Source organism: Nesoenas mayeri, assembly GCF_963082525.1.
Source record: "Nesoenas mayeri genome assembly, chromosome: 1".
Lineage (NCBI taxonomy): Eukaryota > Metazoa > Chordata > Aves > Columbiformes > Columbidae > Nesoenas > Nesoenas mayeri.
Genome location: NC_137541.1, coordinates 2392868 through 2401830, shown reverse-complemented (window position 1 = coordinate 2401830; position 8963 = coordinate 2392868).

Below are 8963 nucleotides of genomic sequence, written 5' to 3'. Positions count from 1 at the left end.
GGTGACGGGTGTGGGTACAAACTGCACCCCAGGATGCTGCAAAAACAGCGACTGCAGTGGGATATTTATTAATTTGCCTGCACGAATACAACTGTGGCTTCTCTTGCCAGGATGAAGACAACGTCGTGTCAGTCATGCCAAAAACGTGCATAAAAACAGCACAACCACTCCAAGGATCCAGCCCCGAGATCACCTTGGACTTGATGATCTTGAAGGTCTCTTCCAACCAAAATGATTCTATATGGACTCCCCAGTCTGGCATGGACTTTCCATAGGGCTTAGTACAGTGCCTGTGGCACCTTCTGTTTTATTTTGTCCATATTAGATTGTGTTCTTGCCCTATTACTCCTTATACATGTGTCCTAGAGTGTGTTTTTACATTATTGCAGTTGGAGCAATTTGTGTTTTCTGCTGTTAACGTAGCTACAGATCAGTCAGGGGTGAAGCATCTTCTAAAGTTGTGTGGACCACCCTGCTAAGAATCTGTCAAATCCCTCTGCGATCATATTGATGAAAAAGTGTGATTTCCATGCCGTAGGTATTTTTTGTTTCTAATAAAATTTTGATCTGAATCAGAACCAAGTCTGATTTATTTTCTTTTCTTTAAATACCACACGTGTGAGATCCCACAAACACGTTGCAAAGAGCTACGGTCAGTCCAAAAATGAAGCACTTCTTTTAATGATTTCCAGCCCTTGGGGGAACGTGACAGCCTCGGCAGCTTCTCTGCTGCCAAAAGCAGCCAAAGACAGGGGCAAAACTGCCAGGATTGCCCTTTTTTTTTGCTTTCTGTGAGTTTCTAAGCTCTTTGACTCCAGCCTTGAGATCCCAGAGTTTCAGACTCTTTACTTGGGGGCTTGAAACCCAGGATGGTTGGAGCATTGAGTACCTGCAGATAGAAAGCCCACAGTTCCTTGACAAAAGCCTCACAGATCCAAGGAATTTGCGGCCTCCCTTGTGATATTTCCAGGAGTTTCAGTTTGGGATGTACTGTCTAGGAAAACAGCCAGAAAATCATGCATTTGGGGGTCCAAACATCTGGGAGACCCCTTGGAAAACCCAGCAGTCCTGGCAGAACTTCATTGTTTTCCCCATTTCGCAAAACATCTCAGTGTTTCCTGACCTCACTCGGGTTAGAAACACTTCAACTGACTTCCCTGGTCTTCCCATCAAGCCCTTTTAAATGGTTTATATATTATTAAAAAGCACCATGACTCATTAGCAACAAACAAAGACGATTGCTCAGGCTTGCTGACACTTCGTAATGTCTCCAGGGTTTCCTGCTTCCCCATCCTTGGCTGCTGCACCGGTCAGAATGATCGATTTATTTTCTGTTCCCTTCACTAATAAGCTTTTGCTACATTGGGTGCTCACTCCTTCGCCTTTTATTTGCTTTCTTTATGCTTCAAAGAGAAGAGGGGAGCTGAGGTTGTTTTCCTGCCACAATAAATGTGCTGCACCTTGGTTCCTAAATGTATTAAAGCCACAGAACAAATTGCTTCTTTTGAACTGCTCCGGTGTAACAGTAAAACCAAAATGTCAGGTCATAAAGCATTTTGAGCTGTTCCTTGTAGCCTGGCACCTCTGGGAGGGCAGTCTCGTCTGGGCTGGTGAGTATTTAACATCCTTTTTATGCTTAAAACTCCAAGGTAGGTTCTGGGATGAATTGTCTGGCTGAGGAAAGTTCTCAGTCTATTGAGTTCATAGTTTAATTCTTAGGGGATGGGGGCAAAAACATCCAGGTCACCTCAATATGAAGCTCGAGATGTAGTTGCTGGATTTCCCTTTCTTTCCTTTGCGTGGTTCATCCTTTGGTTGGTTCATCCCAGATGTGATGCTGGACCAACGTGCTGAGCTCCTTGTTTGCAGGTTGGTATATTCTTCACAAGTGATCCCCATCCAACATCTAATAGTAGAATTCACTCCTATCAAAGTGAAAATTAAATACGCTCTCCGCTATAGTGCAAAAGCTTTTCCTTACTGCCCAAAGCTTGTCTGTTCTTTGCCGACAGCAGCAGGTGCTCTAATAAAAGATACTACTTCTACCTACAATCATCGTCTTGCTTCTTCCAGTGTTGTTTTGACTTTCTTCAGAGAGGGCTGAAAGATCTTTTCACATGGAAACACTGTTTCTGCCCCAAAAGTGGACTATGGGGTGGTGGTTTTGTCTTCTCTAGTAGAAATCTATAGCACTTTAAGTTTTGAATAAGCCCTGACAAGGCTGAATGTATTGGAAATCCTTCAACTCTTCCCCAGAACCACCTTGTGAATGATCAGCCACGTGCCAGTGAGAAAACAAGAACAGGGAATTTAGGAAACCAGATTTATTTAGTAGTTTGCCACTTTTCGCAGCCCACATATGCAGCCAGCCATTTGCTTCCCCAAAGGATCATAGATCTTTTCTTTGCTTTTGGAACACATATAGTAGTGGGGGAAACCAGGGTATGAGCTCCTGCATGAAAACTTCTCTTGTTTAATTTCAGAGAAACATTTTTTGAGCCTGTTAGTGGCAAAATCTGACAGAGCACCAGGGACTTTGACACTTTGACACAGGCAAAATGTTGTTTTTCAAAGCTGAGCTTTCCCGGAAAAGCTTTCTTGCTCTCTTGTTTTCTAAAGCACAACTTTTTCTGAGAAGTAAACCGATCATGTTCTTAGCACATGGGAAGTAAATTGATCAAAACAATTTTGTCTATTTTCATAATCAATACATATGTGATGAGTGCCAGGAAAAGGCAGATAATTCTGGCATAAACACTGATGTATCGAGGCTCTAGGGCTTCTACCGTGCCCGGTCCACAGCGGGTGTGAATCTGTCACAGAGCAGGTACTGACCTTTGGCTCAGCCCAAAACTGCTTGTACACTTAGTGCTGCAAATGCCTGTAAAAACTGCTGGACATAGTGGTGGTGGAGCTGCCACACAGATACTGTGTGACTAGCTCTGAAACAGATCAGCCAAGGTAGCGTGTTTAATGTAAGCCTCTCCAAGATGGTGAATTCTGCGGTCTTGGCAAATTTTGAAAGATGCAAACAGAGCAAGATAACAGAGTCATAGAATCATAGAGTAGTTTAGCTTGGAAAAGACCTGTAAGATCAAGTCCAGCCATTAATCCACCACTTTCACTACCCCATGTCCCTGAGAACCTCATCTCCGTCTGTCCAGCCCTCCAGGGATGGTGACTCCAGCACTGCCCTGGGCAGCCTGTTCCAATGCCCCACAGCCCTTTGGGGAAGAAATTGTTCCCACATCCAACCTCAACCTCCCCTGGCGCAACTTGAGGCCGTTTCCTCTGCTCCTGGCGCTTGTTCCTGGGGAGCAGAGCCCGACCCCCCTGGCTCCAAGCTCCTTTCAGGCAGTTCAGAGATCAGAAGGTCTCCCCTCAGCTCCTGTTCTCCAGCTGAACCCCCCAGGTCCCTCAGCCGCTCCATCACACTTGTGCTCCAGCCCCTCACCAGCTCCGTTCCCTTCTCTCCACTCGCTCCAGCACCTCAAGGCCTTTCTTGGCGTGAGGGGCCCAGAACTGCCCCAGGATTTGCAGTTTGTCCTCCCCAGGTCCCAGCACAGGGACGGTCACTGCCCTGGGCCTGCTGGCCACACCAGTGCTGGCACCAGCCAGGATGCTGGTGGCCTCTTGGCCACCTGGGCACACGCTGGCTCATGTTCAGCTGCTGTGACCAACACCCCCAGGTCCTTTTCCAGCCGCTCTTCCCCAGCTGCAGCGTCCATGGGGTTGTTGTGACCCAAGTGCCAGGACCCGGCACTTGGCCTTGGTGACCCTCAGACAATTGGCCTCAGCTCATTGATCCAGATCCCTCTGTGGAGCCTCCTGCCCTCAGATCAACACTCCCACCCAGCTTGGTGTTGTCTCCAAACTTACAGAGGGAGCACTTGATCCCCTAACGCAGATCATTGATAAAGAGATTAAACAGAACTGACCCCAGTGCTGAGCCCTGGGGACACCCCTCATGACCAGCTGCTGTTTATATTGAAATTCATTCACTTTAAAAACAACTAAACTGCATCACTGATGGATTTTTAAGTGTGTTCAAAGGGTTAAGTCTCTCACCTTTAATTGTCACATTCTTGAGATTATGTGTTCCACCAAAAACTTCCAGGTCCCCCAATTATTCCACCCACTCCCCTCTGTAGATATTTTCTCAGCAATTTCAGTTATTTGCTCAATGCATTGAATTTTTGCACCTTGCACCTTCTCATCTTAGTGTTTCAGGAATGCTCACTGTTTCTCTGGATGGAGCATGAAACATTCCTGCTGTCTCAAACATTTCATTTTCTTTGAGGTGCATGAGCTGGTTTTCTCACCTACAAACATTTCTCTGCCCTGCTCAGATCGCGACTCCTGTTCCAGACGGGAGATACAAGACACTTCTGCTGATCTGGCCTTTCTCCTTTTTGTCACTTTTTAAACTCCCCCCTTTTTGTCTCCTTTTATTTTTCCCTGCCAAGTTTTATTTGGGTGATTTCCAAAGCAGAACACATTGATCAAGCAGCACTGGTGTTAGAACGGCCCTTGTGTGTTGCTACTTGTCAAAAATGGTAAAGGCTAAAAACTCCAGGCGTATTTTGGGGGGGAATATGGGGGAAAGTATGAAATAGCTTCATTTATTTTTTTAGCCCTCTCTCCCTTCCTCCTGCTCATTCCTTAAGATCGTTAAACCTGACATCTCTTTAAATGAGCTGGAAGAACTTCAACCCGAAGCACTTTTCCCTGTTGAGAATCTCTCCACGTTGGATACGTCTCTCCACGCTTTAGGCGAGTGAACATGACTTTTCAAAGGTGATTGATGGGTTCTCATCGAAATGTTCTTTCAATTAAAATAACTAAAACACACGCAAAGAGAGGTGATTTTTTTTTTTTTTTACTGTTTTTACTCATCCAGAAAGTGAGTCAGGGCTATTTGTATTAAAATGTGGACAGGTTTTCTTCTTTTAACTGGTATGTTTAATCCTGATCCAGGTTGCCCCTGGAAGGCGACACACCAGTGAGCTCAGCTTGTCCTCCCTGCTAAGCTGTGCCAACTCACTCACTCCTTGCAAATCTTTTCATATTTTCTATGATTTAAGACTGGGTTTGCTCCACCTCGTGCCTTGAGATGAAGAACTAATGCACTAATTCACTGTACCCTCAAGGCGTCAGAGAATCGTTATCGTTAAACATCTAAACTATGCATTCGCCCCAGGTAGAGCTTGTTGCTTTAAAAGCCTTTGGTGACAAGAAAATTGAAAGGGAATAAATACATCGTTAGGTATTAAAGGCTTTTGCAAGTTGCAGCATCACAGTCCACCTCCCAGACCTTCCTTTGTTCAGCACTGGAGTTTTGATCCGGTGTGTGGTAAATTTTGGACCCAAATTCACTTTTCCTTCAGTGAAAGTCAGGAAAACCATCACTAACATGTTTTTATGTTGATATTTTGTCTATTATTAATGTTTCTTGAACCTCCGTTGCTTCTGGCTCCCACATCATGGGAATCACAGTTCTTTCTGACCACGTGGCACCAGGTTTCAGGTTCAATGCGCTGCAGGACATGTGAGATTTTGAAAACTAGGCCTACCTGGCTGTTTGCAAGAAGTCTTGTGGTAAAGACCTTTGAAACCACAGCACTCCTCAAGTAACTTGACATGAGATCGTGGGGGCTCCAGTAAGGTCTTGGGAAGTTGCTCCAAGATCCTTTCTGAGAGGGCTAGAAATGTTCTACTACCTTCAACTTCTTTTTTTCTTCCCACATTGAATACCCGTGTCTGGTTCTCATCCATCTTTGCCTGTGCAATAGCTCTGTCTTCCACTTCTTTGCTTTTACAGTCTCCAGGAGTGTCTTTAGAGAACAGAGGTGGTGTCTACGGCCACCTGATTTATAGCTCCACTTGTGACTTTCCTTCACTCCTGTAATGGAGATCGATGCAGCATCATGCCACAGGATTGGGACTCCTTAGATTAGTGGATGGAAGATTTATCCCACCATTTAGTTTGGTTCCAGTATAAGTTGGGGAATGACCTATTAGAGAGCAGTGTAGGGGAAAGGGACCTGGGGGTCCTGGGGACAGCAGGGTGACCATGAGCCAGCACTGGGCCCTTGTGGCCAGGAAGCCAATGGGACCTGGGGTGGGTTAGAAGGGGGTGGTCAGTAGGTCAGAGAGGTTCTCCTGCCCCTCTGCTCTGCCCTGGGGAGACCACACCTGGAATCTTGTGTCCAGTTGTGGCCCCTCAGTTCCAGCAGGACAGGGAACTGCTGGAGAGAGTCCAGCGCAGGGCAACAAAGATGCTGAAGGGAGTGGAGCATCTCCCGTGTGAGGAAAGGCTGAGGGAGCTGGGGCTCTGGAGCTGGACAAGAGGACACTGAGGGGTGACCCCATTAATGTTTACAAATATGTAAAGGGTGAGTGTCAGGAGGATGGAGCCAGGCTCTTCTTGGTGACAACCAGTGACAGGACAAGGGGCAATGGGTTCAAACTGGAACACAAAAGGTTCCACTTAAATTTGAGAAGAAACTTCTTCTCAGTAAAGGTAACAGACACTGGCCCAGGCTGCCCAGGGAGGTTGTGGAGTCCCCAATACGAAGACATTCCAACCTGCCTGGACACCTTCCTGTGTAACCTCATCTGGGTGTTCCTGCTCCATAGGAGGATTCCACTGGAAGAGCTTTTGAGATCCCTTCCAATCCCTGACATTCTGGGATTCTGTGATATTAGGAATTTTTTCACGTAAAGGTTTGTCAGGCATTGGAACAGCCAGGGAAGTGGTGGAGTCGCCATCCCTGGAGGTGTTTAACAGACACATAGATGAGGTTCTTAGGGTCATGGTTTAGTGCCAGTGTTGTGTTAATGGCTGGACATGATAATCTTAAAGGTCTCTTCCAACCAAAATGATTCTATGATTAGCACAGTCCCTGGTATGGGTTTAGCCCAAGCAAACTATCACACTACCAAATAATACACAGATCCAGTCTGGGACAAGCATGGACCAAGGAGCAGGCGGTGTAGCTGTGGCTCCTATTTGGTGATGCGGGTATGAAGATAATTCAGCTCTTTGGACAGAACTTATATTTTATCTGTTGGCCTTGGAGCCCAAAGACATTTCTTCAGCCCACTTATTCAATAACATAGGCACAGGCTGAGGAATTTAGTTGGCCGGGTCATCAACAATCTCATGTCCTCATTGTCTCTGTGGGGACCCCACAGATGTCCTGCACTTCAGGGAGCTCTCTTCAGCAGAAGCCTTGGGGGCAGTAGATTACTGCAAACCTCACAGATACAAGTCAGAGTAAAAAATTGCAATGTTCTCTGGGCCCCCATTGACACAACGATGTTGGTGTCTCAGCCCTTATGAGACCCAAGAGAATCTGTGCATGACAGAAAGGGCTGGGGAGGACCTGGCTCTGTTTGCTCTGAGAAAACTCAGTTTATTCTCTTGCTGTTTCATTGCCTGGAATTTTTCTGTGCCTGGGTCCTGGGTTCACGTGTGTGGGTGGGGGTAATAAAAAGGGGCCGTAGGCAATCTAGACAGAGGTGGCCTCCTGAAGACAATCAATCTTTGTTAAATAGGCCAGAGCCAGCAGCTGGGAGATGAGCTGGGAAAGGAGCTATCTCTGGGTAGTACCAGATTTAACCCTTCTGCTGGCAGTACAGCAGCTCCCGTGCACCTTTTTTTCACTGAAATGAACAATTTGAGATTTATTTCTTCTTTTGTATAGGATATTTATGGTGGGCTTTTGTGCTGGTGAGGGTGGATGTATTATGGATTATGGCTGGACATGAGGAAGAAATTTTTACCATGAGTGTGGCGAAGCCCTGGCCCAGGTTGGCCAGAGAGATGGTGGATGAACCATCCCTGGAGACATCCCAGGCCAGGCTGGACGGGGCTCTGAGCAACTTGAGCTGCTGAAGATGTCCCTGCCCATGGCAGGGGGGGAACTGAATGAGCTTTGAAGGTCCCTTCCAACCCAAACTGTTCTATGATGCTGTGGATCATCCTTGTTTGCCTTGTGGGGTGGGGAATGGGGACAATGGTTGGAAGGCTGGTGGGGGTTTATCAGCAGGGCTGTGTTTGCTCCTAGCACAGGATGCTTACTTAGTCTTCTCTCCAGTTGTACATGAATTACAGTCTGACCCTTGTCTCCCGGGCTCACGTAAAGCTTCTCTGCAGTTCAACCTCAAGAGAAAGCTATTTGCTGACTGTATGAAGGCTTGACCCTTTGCCATCATCTCTGACCTGTATGGGAGGAAGCTAAGCTCAGCTTTCTTGGGCCATGAGCCACGCTTTGCTCTTGTGGACTTTGCTTAGCTGTAAGGTCTCTGAAGAAGGGCTGATTTCCAGGGGTTCTAAATATCTGCGTTTATTGCTGGGCCAACATTTCATTTGCATTTATTGCTGGGCCAAGGTCTGGGTTGAACTGAGCTGACTGTTGTGTTAAGAGGTGCTCATACGGATCTTCAAGGTTTCTTTATGGCTCCTCATGCCAAGAAAGGGCTTGAGGTGCTGGAGCGAGTTGAGAGAAGAGAACGGAGCTGGTGAGGGGCTGGAGCACAAGTGTGATGGGAGCGGCTGAGGGACCTGGGGTGGTTCAATGTTATTTCTGATCTTGCCTTTGATGTACAGACAAATGTTCCCAAACCTTAGAGATGGCAATGGTGATATGAAAGAAACAGGCAACATTTCTCCCAGATTTTAAACCTTTTTGTGTTGTTTCTTATAGAAGAAATGAGCGGCAAGAAAACTAATGAAAGAACGTCACATTTTCATGCAGCATGGAGTAAACCTGTGGAACTCGTCACCATAGGACGTTGGGAATGCTAAAAAGTCATAGAAAAAAAGTTCATGCAGGGTATCCAATGCAAAGACATTTCCAAGATGCGCTTTGTGCCTCAGAAAATCTCTAAGCTATAGGTCACGGGAGTCTGGAAAGATGGAGGTGTCTCCATGTGCTTGTCCTGCTCTTAGACCCTTG